This window comes from Coptis chinensis, chromosome 6 (genome assembly GCF_015680905.1).
Source record: "Coptis chinensis isolate HL-2020 chromosome 6, ASM1568090v1, whole genome shotgun sequence".
NCBI classification, from domain to species: domain Eukaryota; kingdom Viridiplantae; phylum Streptophyta; class Magnoliopsida; order Ranunculales; family Ranunculaceae; genus Coptis; species Coptis chinensis.
In genome coordinates this window covers 94,097,725-94,108,172 of record NC_141461.1, presented here as the reverse complement: position 1 = coordinate 94,108,172, position 10,448 = coordinate 94,097,725, and positions in this window count along the sequence as shown.

The window sequence follows — 10,448 nt, the reverse complement described above, 5'->3', positions numbered from 1 at the left end:
GGTTTTCCGTAAACCGCGTCTTTATAACCATTTTAACCCTCTTGGTCATGCAAGGTTCTCTTCATTTTTCATGGTCTCTCTCATCTAAAACTCATCTCCTTGAGCAAAAAAAAAAAAAAAAAAATACTATCTGTTTAAAAATACTATCTCTCATCTAAAACTCATCTAATAGTACTTATTTTTCTTGGAATCCAATATACGCCAGGGTGTACTCTCGGACCACCCTAGCTCTGCCACTGGGTACAGGTGTACAACGCTTCCACCTTGTCCTTAAACGATACTATCTGTTTAAAAATCATCAAACCAAAACCCAACCCACTCAGTACAAGTCGTAACACATGAAAATTTTCAAACGGCCCACCTAGTTTTGTCTTGATGAAAATAAACTCAAGAAGACATGTGCAACATAAAACAAACAAGTCCTTTGATGGAAAACATGTTGTTAGACTCATGGTACAAGTGTACAACGCTTCCACCTTGTCCTTACACGATGTTATCTGTTTAAAAATCATCAAACCACCTCAAACCCAACCCATGTGGTACAAGTTGTAACGTATGGAAATTTTCAAACGGCCCACCTGGTTTTGTCCTGATGAAAATAAACTCAAGAAGATATGTGCAATAGAAAATAAACAAGTCCTCATTTGATGAAAACATGTTGTTAGACTCATGGTACAAGTGTACCATGCTTCCACCTTGTCCTTACATGCACGATGCTATCCATTTAAAAATCATCAAACCACCTCAAAGCCAATGTACATATCTATCCTTATAATTATTTTGTTACTAGTAGAATAAAAGAAGACAAATCTGTAATCATATAAAGTTCTCTACAAAAAGGAAAAAGATGAAAAAAGAGAATTCATTAGCTAAGAGTAGGATATAATAAATCTAGGGTAGAGTTAGGAGTAGGAGTAGGCTTAATTAAATAGTTTTCATTTGCTTTACCTCATTTTCCATTATTATCATTTCAAACTTCAAGCTTTATTCAATACAAAATCCTTTTTCTTTATTTCAATCATTGGTTATTCACATCAACTTGTTTTCCATCATATTTAATTCACGATTAGCTTCGTGTAAGTCTTGCAACAACGAGAAAATAGGTACGAACATGTTCTCATCGTCATTCACTATATTCTCATCTTCGGATGATGAGCTTGATTCAACAAAGCGAGAAAAAGAAACCATTTTGAATGTGAGAATAAAGATTGCAAAGTTGAGAATAAATATGAGAAAAAAAATTGTAAAATTGAGAATAGTAATGCAAAAAGTGTGAGTGAAGGCAAAGTTGAGAAATTTGTAGTCTATAAAGTTGACACAAGAAATGAGGTTGGTGGAATAGATAGATGCGATTGAAACAATAAATGGAGTTAGAACAATAGATGGTTGTGATTGAAATGATATAAATGAAGTTGGTTGAGGAGTTGAGAGTTGAGGCTTTGATGACAAGTTAATGCATGTGAGTGAAAAATTGGTTGAATTTGGCGAAGTCAAAATCGTGTTGAGTGTCCGAAAATTACTTTAATGTCGTCCATCCATTTAATTAAAATGAGAGAGAAACGACATAGTTTATGCCATCTGTCTACAAATTACCAACAGATGGTAGAAACTATGTCGTCCATCTCCTGACAACTTATTATGTCATCTGCTAGCGAAATTCTTAACTTTTGCTCGGTTTTTAACGTCTTCCAAATTTAAAACCCTTTTAACAGTCCCATTGGAATGACATTTTGTAGTTGGGGTGGTATATGAACCTTTAGCAGCCCATATAGCACCCCCTTTAGACTTGCTCTAATAGAGAAGAAAAAACTAAAACTCAAGGCAAAACTGAAAAACAATGAGCTTCCCGAGCTGCTACCATGTGCAAACAACTGTGGAATTAATATACTATCGGAAAGGATAGACCGCTCGAGTCACTCTCTTCAACGTGTAATATTTCTATTTTTAGAATTGGTTCACAGATCTTGGATACAAAAATGTCTACTTATAAGACAACCTTCATTACTCATTGAATGGAACAATGCTTCCACAAATAAACAATACCATCTTTTTCCAGGGTTTAAAAAGGTTTGAATTTTCATAGCACTCGTCGACTTTTCTAACTAAGAGGTTCGTTAATGAGTGGTCTGAATTTCATAGCGGGATAAATGTGAGTGGAATGATGGATACCGTAACATACATGACGAATCCCCTTCGTGGGAGGTAATGTACATGTATGTACTTATTCATTATTTTTATGTCGTTCTCTTGGTTTGTGAAAAAGCATGTTTGTGGAGTGTTCTGCCATTCTTGGGGGTATTTGAAGAAGGGACATATTATTTTGACATATAAACTCACTCAAGTTGCCAACCACAAGATGATTTTAATCTAACGACTAAGAGACAATCCACGTGGCTTTTCATTAGTTTCAAGCCAAGCTAGACAAGAACATTAATCACCAATCAGACTTTATTCTTCCTTCCCTCATCCCTCATTTTCTTCAATCTATTACTTCAGGTGAGTCGTAAGTAACAATTTCATTGACTACTTCATAAAAAAAAAAAAAAAAAAAAAAACGATTTCATTCACTTAAATCAATTCGATCGAAAACCAAACCAAACCACGATCATTTTCTTACTACAACGGCTACAACGCCGACGGTTACAAGATGATCAAGTACGTGATGAACATTCTACCTTACGAAATTTCATATTTTCAACCACTCAAATTCGAACAACCTTTTCGTGACATTTTTTCTTTCTTCTCCCACAATCCATACATCACTGAAAATCCATTATCCTCAAAACCCAACCACCATTGATAAATTAAATTCAAATATGGGGCCTCTTTCAGGAGTTATTCTTCTTTTGAGTGTTGAGTTTAAATGAGATTTTGATGATGACTTCTCTGTGTATTGGCTTTGCAGAAACAAAGAACTTAAAAAAAAATATGAAACACATAATTGAAAGTGTTGCCTGAGTAGTAAAATTGATGGATTTGTTGGTGATATTATGTGAAGAACAGAAGAAAAAAAATGACAAGGAAAAAGGAGGAAGAAGAAAACGGTAATAAGTTAATAACAAGGAAAAAAATGTCTAGCTCGGCGTGAGCAGAGTGAGCCTGATAAAAAGAGAATTTAGACACAACTTTTGGCTTGCCACGTGGACCATCTCTGAATCATTAGATTAAAATTATTGTGTGGCTAGCAACTTGAGTGAGTTTATATGTCAAAGTAAATATGTCCGTTGAACCCGACCCTTTGAAGAATGGGGAGTTTGCTTGAGTTTTGTGGTTAAGATTTGTAAGAAATCAGTGGAATTTATATGTGGGATTGTTGGACGAATGAGAAATCGACATTTCTTAGAACTCAGAAGTCATTACTCATTACTCATTCTTAACCATAGTTTACCAAGCTAATCAGATTTAATGGGAAACAAATTATTCTAAAACCTACTAAGGTTTTCAACTGAAATTTAGGAAACAGAGAAAAAAAAAAGCTGAATTTGATGAATCCCCACTTCGCTCACAATAATCTTCTGGCGTCCAGTCCAGCTAGGGAACTTAAACTTGGCATGGCGGAGGGTTACCATCCTTACATCATACTGACAGGAGCATCTGACCAATGTTTGCATCCTTACAATAAAGAAATACTAATCCAAAAGCCCATACATCTCGCGAAGACATGCTCAAAATATAAAATTTACTGGTAAGAAATAGTTATCATTTGCAAAAAAAAATTATTATGGAAAAGAGAGAGAATGGGGCGATGGAGGATAGACCTCAAAAGAACACGTAAGGAAATTATTGTTGGTCCTACACGAATCACAATTGGTCAATAAAAAAGAATGGTCGACATGCTTTAATTAGATCCTTCAGATTTAAAAGATCTTATTGCCAGGAAATTGAGTCCCAGAAACCCGACACTTTTACCAAACCATATTGGCCTATTCAATCACTCTCTCACTCTCACTCTCACTCTCGTTATTTTTCTTTTTCTTTTCCTTATTTTCTTTTGGCTTATATAAGTTCATAGGTGGAAGATGAATTTGCTTCCACCTCGACAATCTGGCTATTCAGATCTCATGTTCAAGTGAGGAGACATAAGCCTGGCGTCGTTCAACAATAAATGTCACGATAATAATCACATTGTAGAGGCATTTGAATGTCAATTGCAGTTTATATAATGTTTAAAATGTTATATTTCGGGCAGTCTGATATTTTTACTCTGGTTGCATGGCCTAAAAAGAATCTCCGATTGGGGTGCAGATAACGAAAACATAAAAAATATAATAATGGGATAATATTACTAACTTTTAAGTTTCAAACGCATAATCTCTACTACTTATAAGTGGTGTGGCCTAACTAGCCATATGAGCAGTGTGCATGTTCTCTCTTTTCTAACACATCTTATTTCTGCGACACGTGTTCTCTTTAGCCGAATGAATTGGTATAGTTCTAGCACTTTCTATATTTGCGACACGGGTACGCTAGTCCTATCTGTTCTAACATTTTGATTTTTTTGTCCAATCTAAAATTTTGTTTTTATTCAGGGCCACAAGCCATAAAAACGTGTCTATTCAAAAATAAAAAACTCAGAATTTATAAGGTCCCACGCATGTATAAATTCGTAGCACGTGTACCATTCTAGTGTCAAGTAATGTCTCAATTACATGCTCATTTTTGCATATTAATTGACACCCCATTTTGTAGGACTAGCACCCCATTAAATGATATGATATATATCATTCATTTTCTAAAGAGAAAATGATATATAACATATATTGGGATGATATATGATATATATCATTTAAAAAGGGTGCTAGTCCCATAAAAGGGATGCCAATACCACCCCCATTAGAAATTACTAAATTACTTACTTTAAACTCATGCGGGTCACGTCTAAGTCTTTTACTTACTTGTATTACGGTGGAGAGTTTTTCTACTTGGCCTATTAGTTATTAGGTAACGGAAGACACTGTATAAGTTTATAATGATGTTATATGTGCTTCGGACGGACCGTTTAAGAGAATATGACATTGGAAAAGGACTAACCTCATTTTATTGAACTAATCAAGGACCTCTTTGCATTCTTTTTGGCACGAAAGTGCTTTGTTGACTTATGGTCTCGCTGCTCCTTTAGAGCATATTTAGGAGAGCTACCAAAAAAACATCAAGCAACTTGAGGAGCAACATCAAATTTTCGACATCTATAGCCCACATGGTTTTTCCAAAACCGTGCCATAGAAGCCCATCTGACAGGCCTAAGCCCACGCGATTTTGCCAAGACCGTGCGGTTTTTCAGAAACCGCGTGCTATAACCATTTAACCCTCTTGGTCATGCAAGGTTCTCTTCATTTTTCATGGTCCCTCTCATCTAAAATTCATCTCCTTGAGCAAAAAAAAAAAAAAACACTACCAAAACTCTTGACGATTTTTTAATGGATCATTCATCTTCTTCTGATTCTTTATTGAGCTCGAGCTCCTAAAATGATAACACTGCAGTTAAAACTCGTAAATTAGTAGCTATTGCTCTACCTTTGGTTCGACATTGTCTGAGTTTATTGCGTCAGCAAGAAGCGGAGTTTTCTTATAGACCACATGGTGGTTCGAAGAAAGGAAGAAAATGTAAGAATTGAATCGTCAGTACGAGACAACACTAGCTCGTGTAAATGCTAACTACTTCGGCGCAAATCAAATATTTCGTGACCACGACTTTCGACGCCGATTTCGTATGGGTCAGTCATTATTTACTCGTATTTTCAATCATCTTAATCATAATATACTATATTTTAAACAAAAAGTTAATAGTGCAGGTAAGTTTGGGATTAACCCAAAAATAAAAGTAATTTTTGCTATATGAATGCTTGCTTATGGGACTGCAGCTGATATAGTAGATGACATGTTACATGTTGCTGAGCCAACTGTTAATGAATGCATGCGCTATTTCTGTGATGGAATTGTTAGAATTTTTGGAGGTAAATACTTGTGCAAACCAAATGCTGGAGATATTCAATGTTTGCTTAAAGAGTCTGAGGAACGCGGATGGCCTGAAATGTTAGGAAGCATTGATTGCATGCACTGGCAATGGAAGAATTGCCCATCCGCGTGGCAAGGGTCTCATACTGGCCATAAGCATAAACCAACAGTGATTTTGGAGGCATTTGCCGATCGTGACGCGTGGATTTGGCATGCTTTTTTTGGAATATATGGTGGGTTCTCACAATGATCTTAATGTGCTTGACCGCTCACCAATATTTGATGATATAGTCAATGATGAAGCTATTCCTTATAACTACACTGTGAATTACCATCATTATGATATAGCCTATTATTTTGATGACGGTATTTATCATAATTATGCCACCTTGATTCAAACGATTGCTAAACCGACTATTGCACAAGACAAACATTTTGCAAAGAAGCAAGAAGCTGCTAGAAAAGACATAGAGCGGGTGTTTGGTATATTACAATTGCGTTGGGCTATTTTAGCGAATCCGTGCAGGTTATGGTATTTGGAGAACATGGCTACTGTTATGAGGGCTTGCATCATTTTACATAATATGATTGTGGAAGATGAACGCGAAACGGATATCCCGCAGTATATTCCTGATTTGGAAATACCAAGTAGAGAAGGTGCATCTGAAGATCAATGCCAATTTGTTCTATCTCGTTAGGCATCTGGCGTCGAGAGGTCTTGTTCAAAAGTTGTTCATGATAGATTGAAGAATAACTTGGTCAAGCATTTGTAGAGTAGGCGTGGGCGGCGTGGTCAGACTTGATTTCTATTTCTATTTGCACTTCATTTGGATTTTGTGTTTATTTATTGTTTCAATTTCTTTGTATTTGTGTTTCCAAGTTTATTTCTATGTATTTGTGGTTTTATGAAAGGATTTGTGTATATGAGAATTTTGAAAATACAAAGTAGACTCTGCCGAATTTTTTTTATAATAATAAAAAGTATCAACTTTAAATTAAGGTAACTTAACTCAAATTAAAAGAAAATATTCAATTAAAGTACATTCTAATCAAAATCAAAATACAAACTCAAATTAAAGTACGTCATTAATTAAAAGGCATAAATTAAAAGACAAATTAAAATACTCAAATTAAAAGACATACAAACTCAAATTAAAAGACATACAAACTTAAATTTAGACTATGCACTACTTTGACTACTAGCAGTGATATTGCCAAGTCGATTTTTCATTTTTTGTAAAATTTCTGCCTTTTTGAGTTGCCAAATTTCGCGCTCGTCTTCGGGTAATCCTTCTAATTTCATTCATAGTATTTTCGCATCATTTTCATCTTCTCGAACTCGGAGCGCATCTTTCTTTCAATTGAAGTTTTTCTTTTTGGATTTGGAGCTTCCAATCTATCGAACTTTTCCTCAATTGAAGTTTTTTGAATTCCATCTCATCTTTCTTCAATTGTCTTTGAACTTCCAATTCATAGCCTTCTTTGGTGGTTTTAGAAAGTTCCACCAGAAAATCATCAAGTTTCTTAATGCCCAGTTCCTCCACTTTAGAATCACCTCATTCTTTCTCTTTTTGTCTTCTTTTCTTGTCTTCTTTCTTTCTAAGAGGCATATCCTCAAGCCCATGAACTTGGTGTAAATCATAATCCATTGGTTGAGTTGTCGCAGTTGATATTGGAACTGATGAACCTCCTTCCTCACTATTTGACTTCGACTTTTTGGTGTGATGCAAATCATTTCTCATCTGTAGCCTCTTCCATTTGGGTGAGTCTTTCACTATATTGTAACATTGCATCCACTTCCAAACCCCATTATATATGCATCACATATGCACTTATTGCTTCCTCAACCTACCAATTAAGCAAAAACTAAATTAGAATTGAAAAATGTATTTGTGAATCAAAATAACAAATAAAAAGTAAATATTTACCATCATATTGTCATTATAGCCACTTGGAGGAGATGCTTGAATCTTAGAAAGAATAACATGAAACTTGTTAATATTAGCTTGAATGAGAGTCCAACAGTGTTTCATGCCCGTCAAGTTGCGTTCAGTCATTCTTCCTAGATTTGCATGAAATGCATTTAGAATTCTAGCCCAAAAATCGTTCAAATTTTGCTCATTTCCTACTACACCATCTTGACTAGTTTGTAGCCAACTATTGGTGAGAGCAACATCTTCTTCTTGTATCCATGAAGCCCCTCTAGATTTTGATTTTGGTTGTTGACTAGTCATTGTTGTTTTAAGAGTAGAGAAAATTAAAGAAGTGAGTGTAAAACTATGGTGTGAGTGTTTCAATTTATAGGATTAGAAAGATATAACCATTTTTTGCCCGTTGTTGTCATTGAGAGCACGCGGTTTTAGAAAAAAATCAATCCATAGAAGCCATTTAGCGACCCCCAGTCCACGGTGTTGGCAAAACTGCGTAAGTGATTTGATACAACACCAAACCTGGAACCAAATATTGGCCGATTTGGTGTTTGGTTTAGTGTTTTCATCAACATGTAACTCTCCTGAAATTGAAAAAGAAAATTTGGTGTTTGATGCTAGGTTGATATCACTCTTAAAGATGCTCTTAAGGTGTGTAGGCTAGTGCATTTTATTACCATATCATCAAATCCTGATTATTGGTATTCTTGAAGTTAAAAGGGGACTTTAAAATGAGAATACAGAAGCTGGGAAGTGAACAGTATCTCGATTTCTAAACATTGTATTACGGCGCCGAAAAAAGATTACGGTGCCCACATTGGATTATGGTACCAAAAAAAAGATTACGCTGCTATGCATAGATTATGATTAAATATGCAAGCAAGAACGAAATAACACCATGTTAAAGCAAAAAACAAAAAAAATTAAATAACACCATAGTTCTAAGAAGATACTTCTGAAAGATACCTCCACAAATCCACAATGTATCATTTTGAGCTAACTTGTGCCTGGCAAAAATGACATCGTATGCGAACTTCTATACTGTAGCACTGAGACACTGAGTTTATTTTTACCCACGAAGTCAAAGTTCTTTTTCCTACGTGTTATTAATAAGGAGTTCGCCACGAAGCGTTACGCACGATCTGAAGGAGAGGCCGTTCTTTAGTGATCTCTGTGACTTCCTTAGCCCCGGTACTATGCTGGCCAGGGTTAATTGGTTAAATGGTTAGAAGTCTCAGCTAGATTCTCAATTATTTAACTGTACACAGGCCTTGGAACTTGGAAGGTGAAGGAGTTAAATAATATGGCAGGAAACTTATTGGAGCTACAGACCCACGGAAATCAGAGCCCGGAACTGTTCGTGGTGATCTTGCTGATGTGGCTGGGAGGTAGAAGTATTCGGGTTGCACATAGTTGGCATAGTTTTAACTTGCCTTTCGATCCAATACAGAAATTGTTGTATGCAGATAAAAGAAAACAATAGAAGACAAGGACAGAATAACAGGTAATAACCAAGCGGATTAGTCGCCAAGGAAAAGATTTAAGCCCCTTCCAATGGTGCGAAGAAAACAATGGCGTCTTCCTCACAGATTTCAATGGTTAACGGCGAGCCTAACTTTGCACTAGAATAGACCCTCTCTGTAACGCAATATAACTCTCTCTCGGCGGACGGGGAAGAGAAGAGAAGAAGATTGAAGCAAGAAAAGACTTATCCGTTTTACGTAGGTAAGAGAAGGGTGTAGGGCGACTTCAACGTTTTTTATTCTATAGTGGCGGCGATATATGCGCGACTTACGCCTCGGTCGATGTAGAGGTAGTAGCGAAGACACGAGTTCTATCTCTCTCGTCCTCTCTCTCTCTACGTCGCGGATTAATGCCCTCTAATGAACATAGGTGTTTTATATAGAGGCATGACCAATCATAGATGGAGAAGGACACCTCTTTAATTCGGTTTCACAAAACCTAATCAAAGTAGAACTTTAGCTTAGCCAAACTTGTCAAAAGCAAAAACAAGTTTAGGCAATTGATGATCCACTACCCACTAGTCAAGCGGCCCAAGCCCAAGCCCAAGTCCACGACCGACTTCGGCTCGGTTCGGTTCGCGGGGCAGCAACGAACGTGTGGCTTTGGGTGAGTCCTCCCTCCTCAACACAAAAGCCTTTTGTACCCTAAGGGCACGCCTTATGTTAGAGGTTCACCTCAAATACCTCACTTGCTAGTGGTGGCTCATCAATGTGGGACTAAACAACACCACAAGTATTTGAAATACACATGAAGATTCCAACAATCCCCACTATTTCAAAATACTTATAGTCCCCCACTATTTTGGAATAGGATATTACAAAAGAAATGGGTTAACGAAATGCCGGAGAGAATCGAAAAACAATGCATAAGATCTTCGGTGCTTTTCGGGCTTGAACCGGTCATAGGGTAACATGTCTTATAATACGGAAAGTGGTGGATTAAAAATCTTTGAACCAACATTCCCTTGTAGTAAAATAGAGGACATGCACCCACATTGCTCCTTCATTATATGCTGTGTTACTCGGTTGTTGCGCTTTTTGG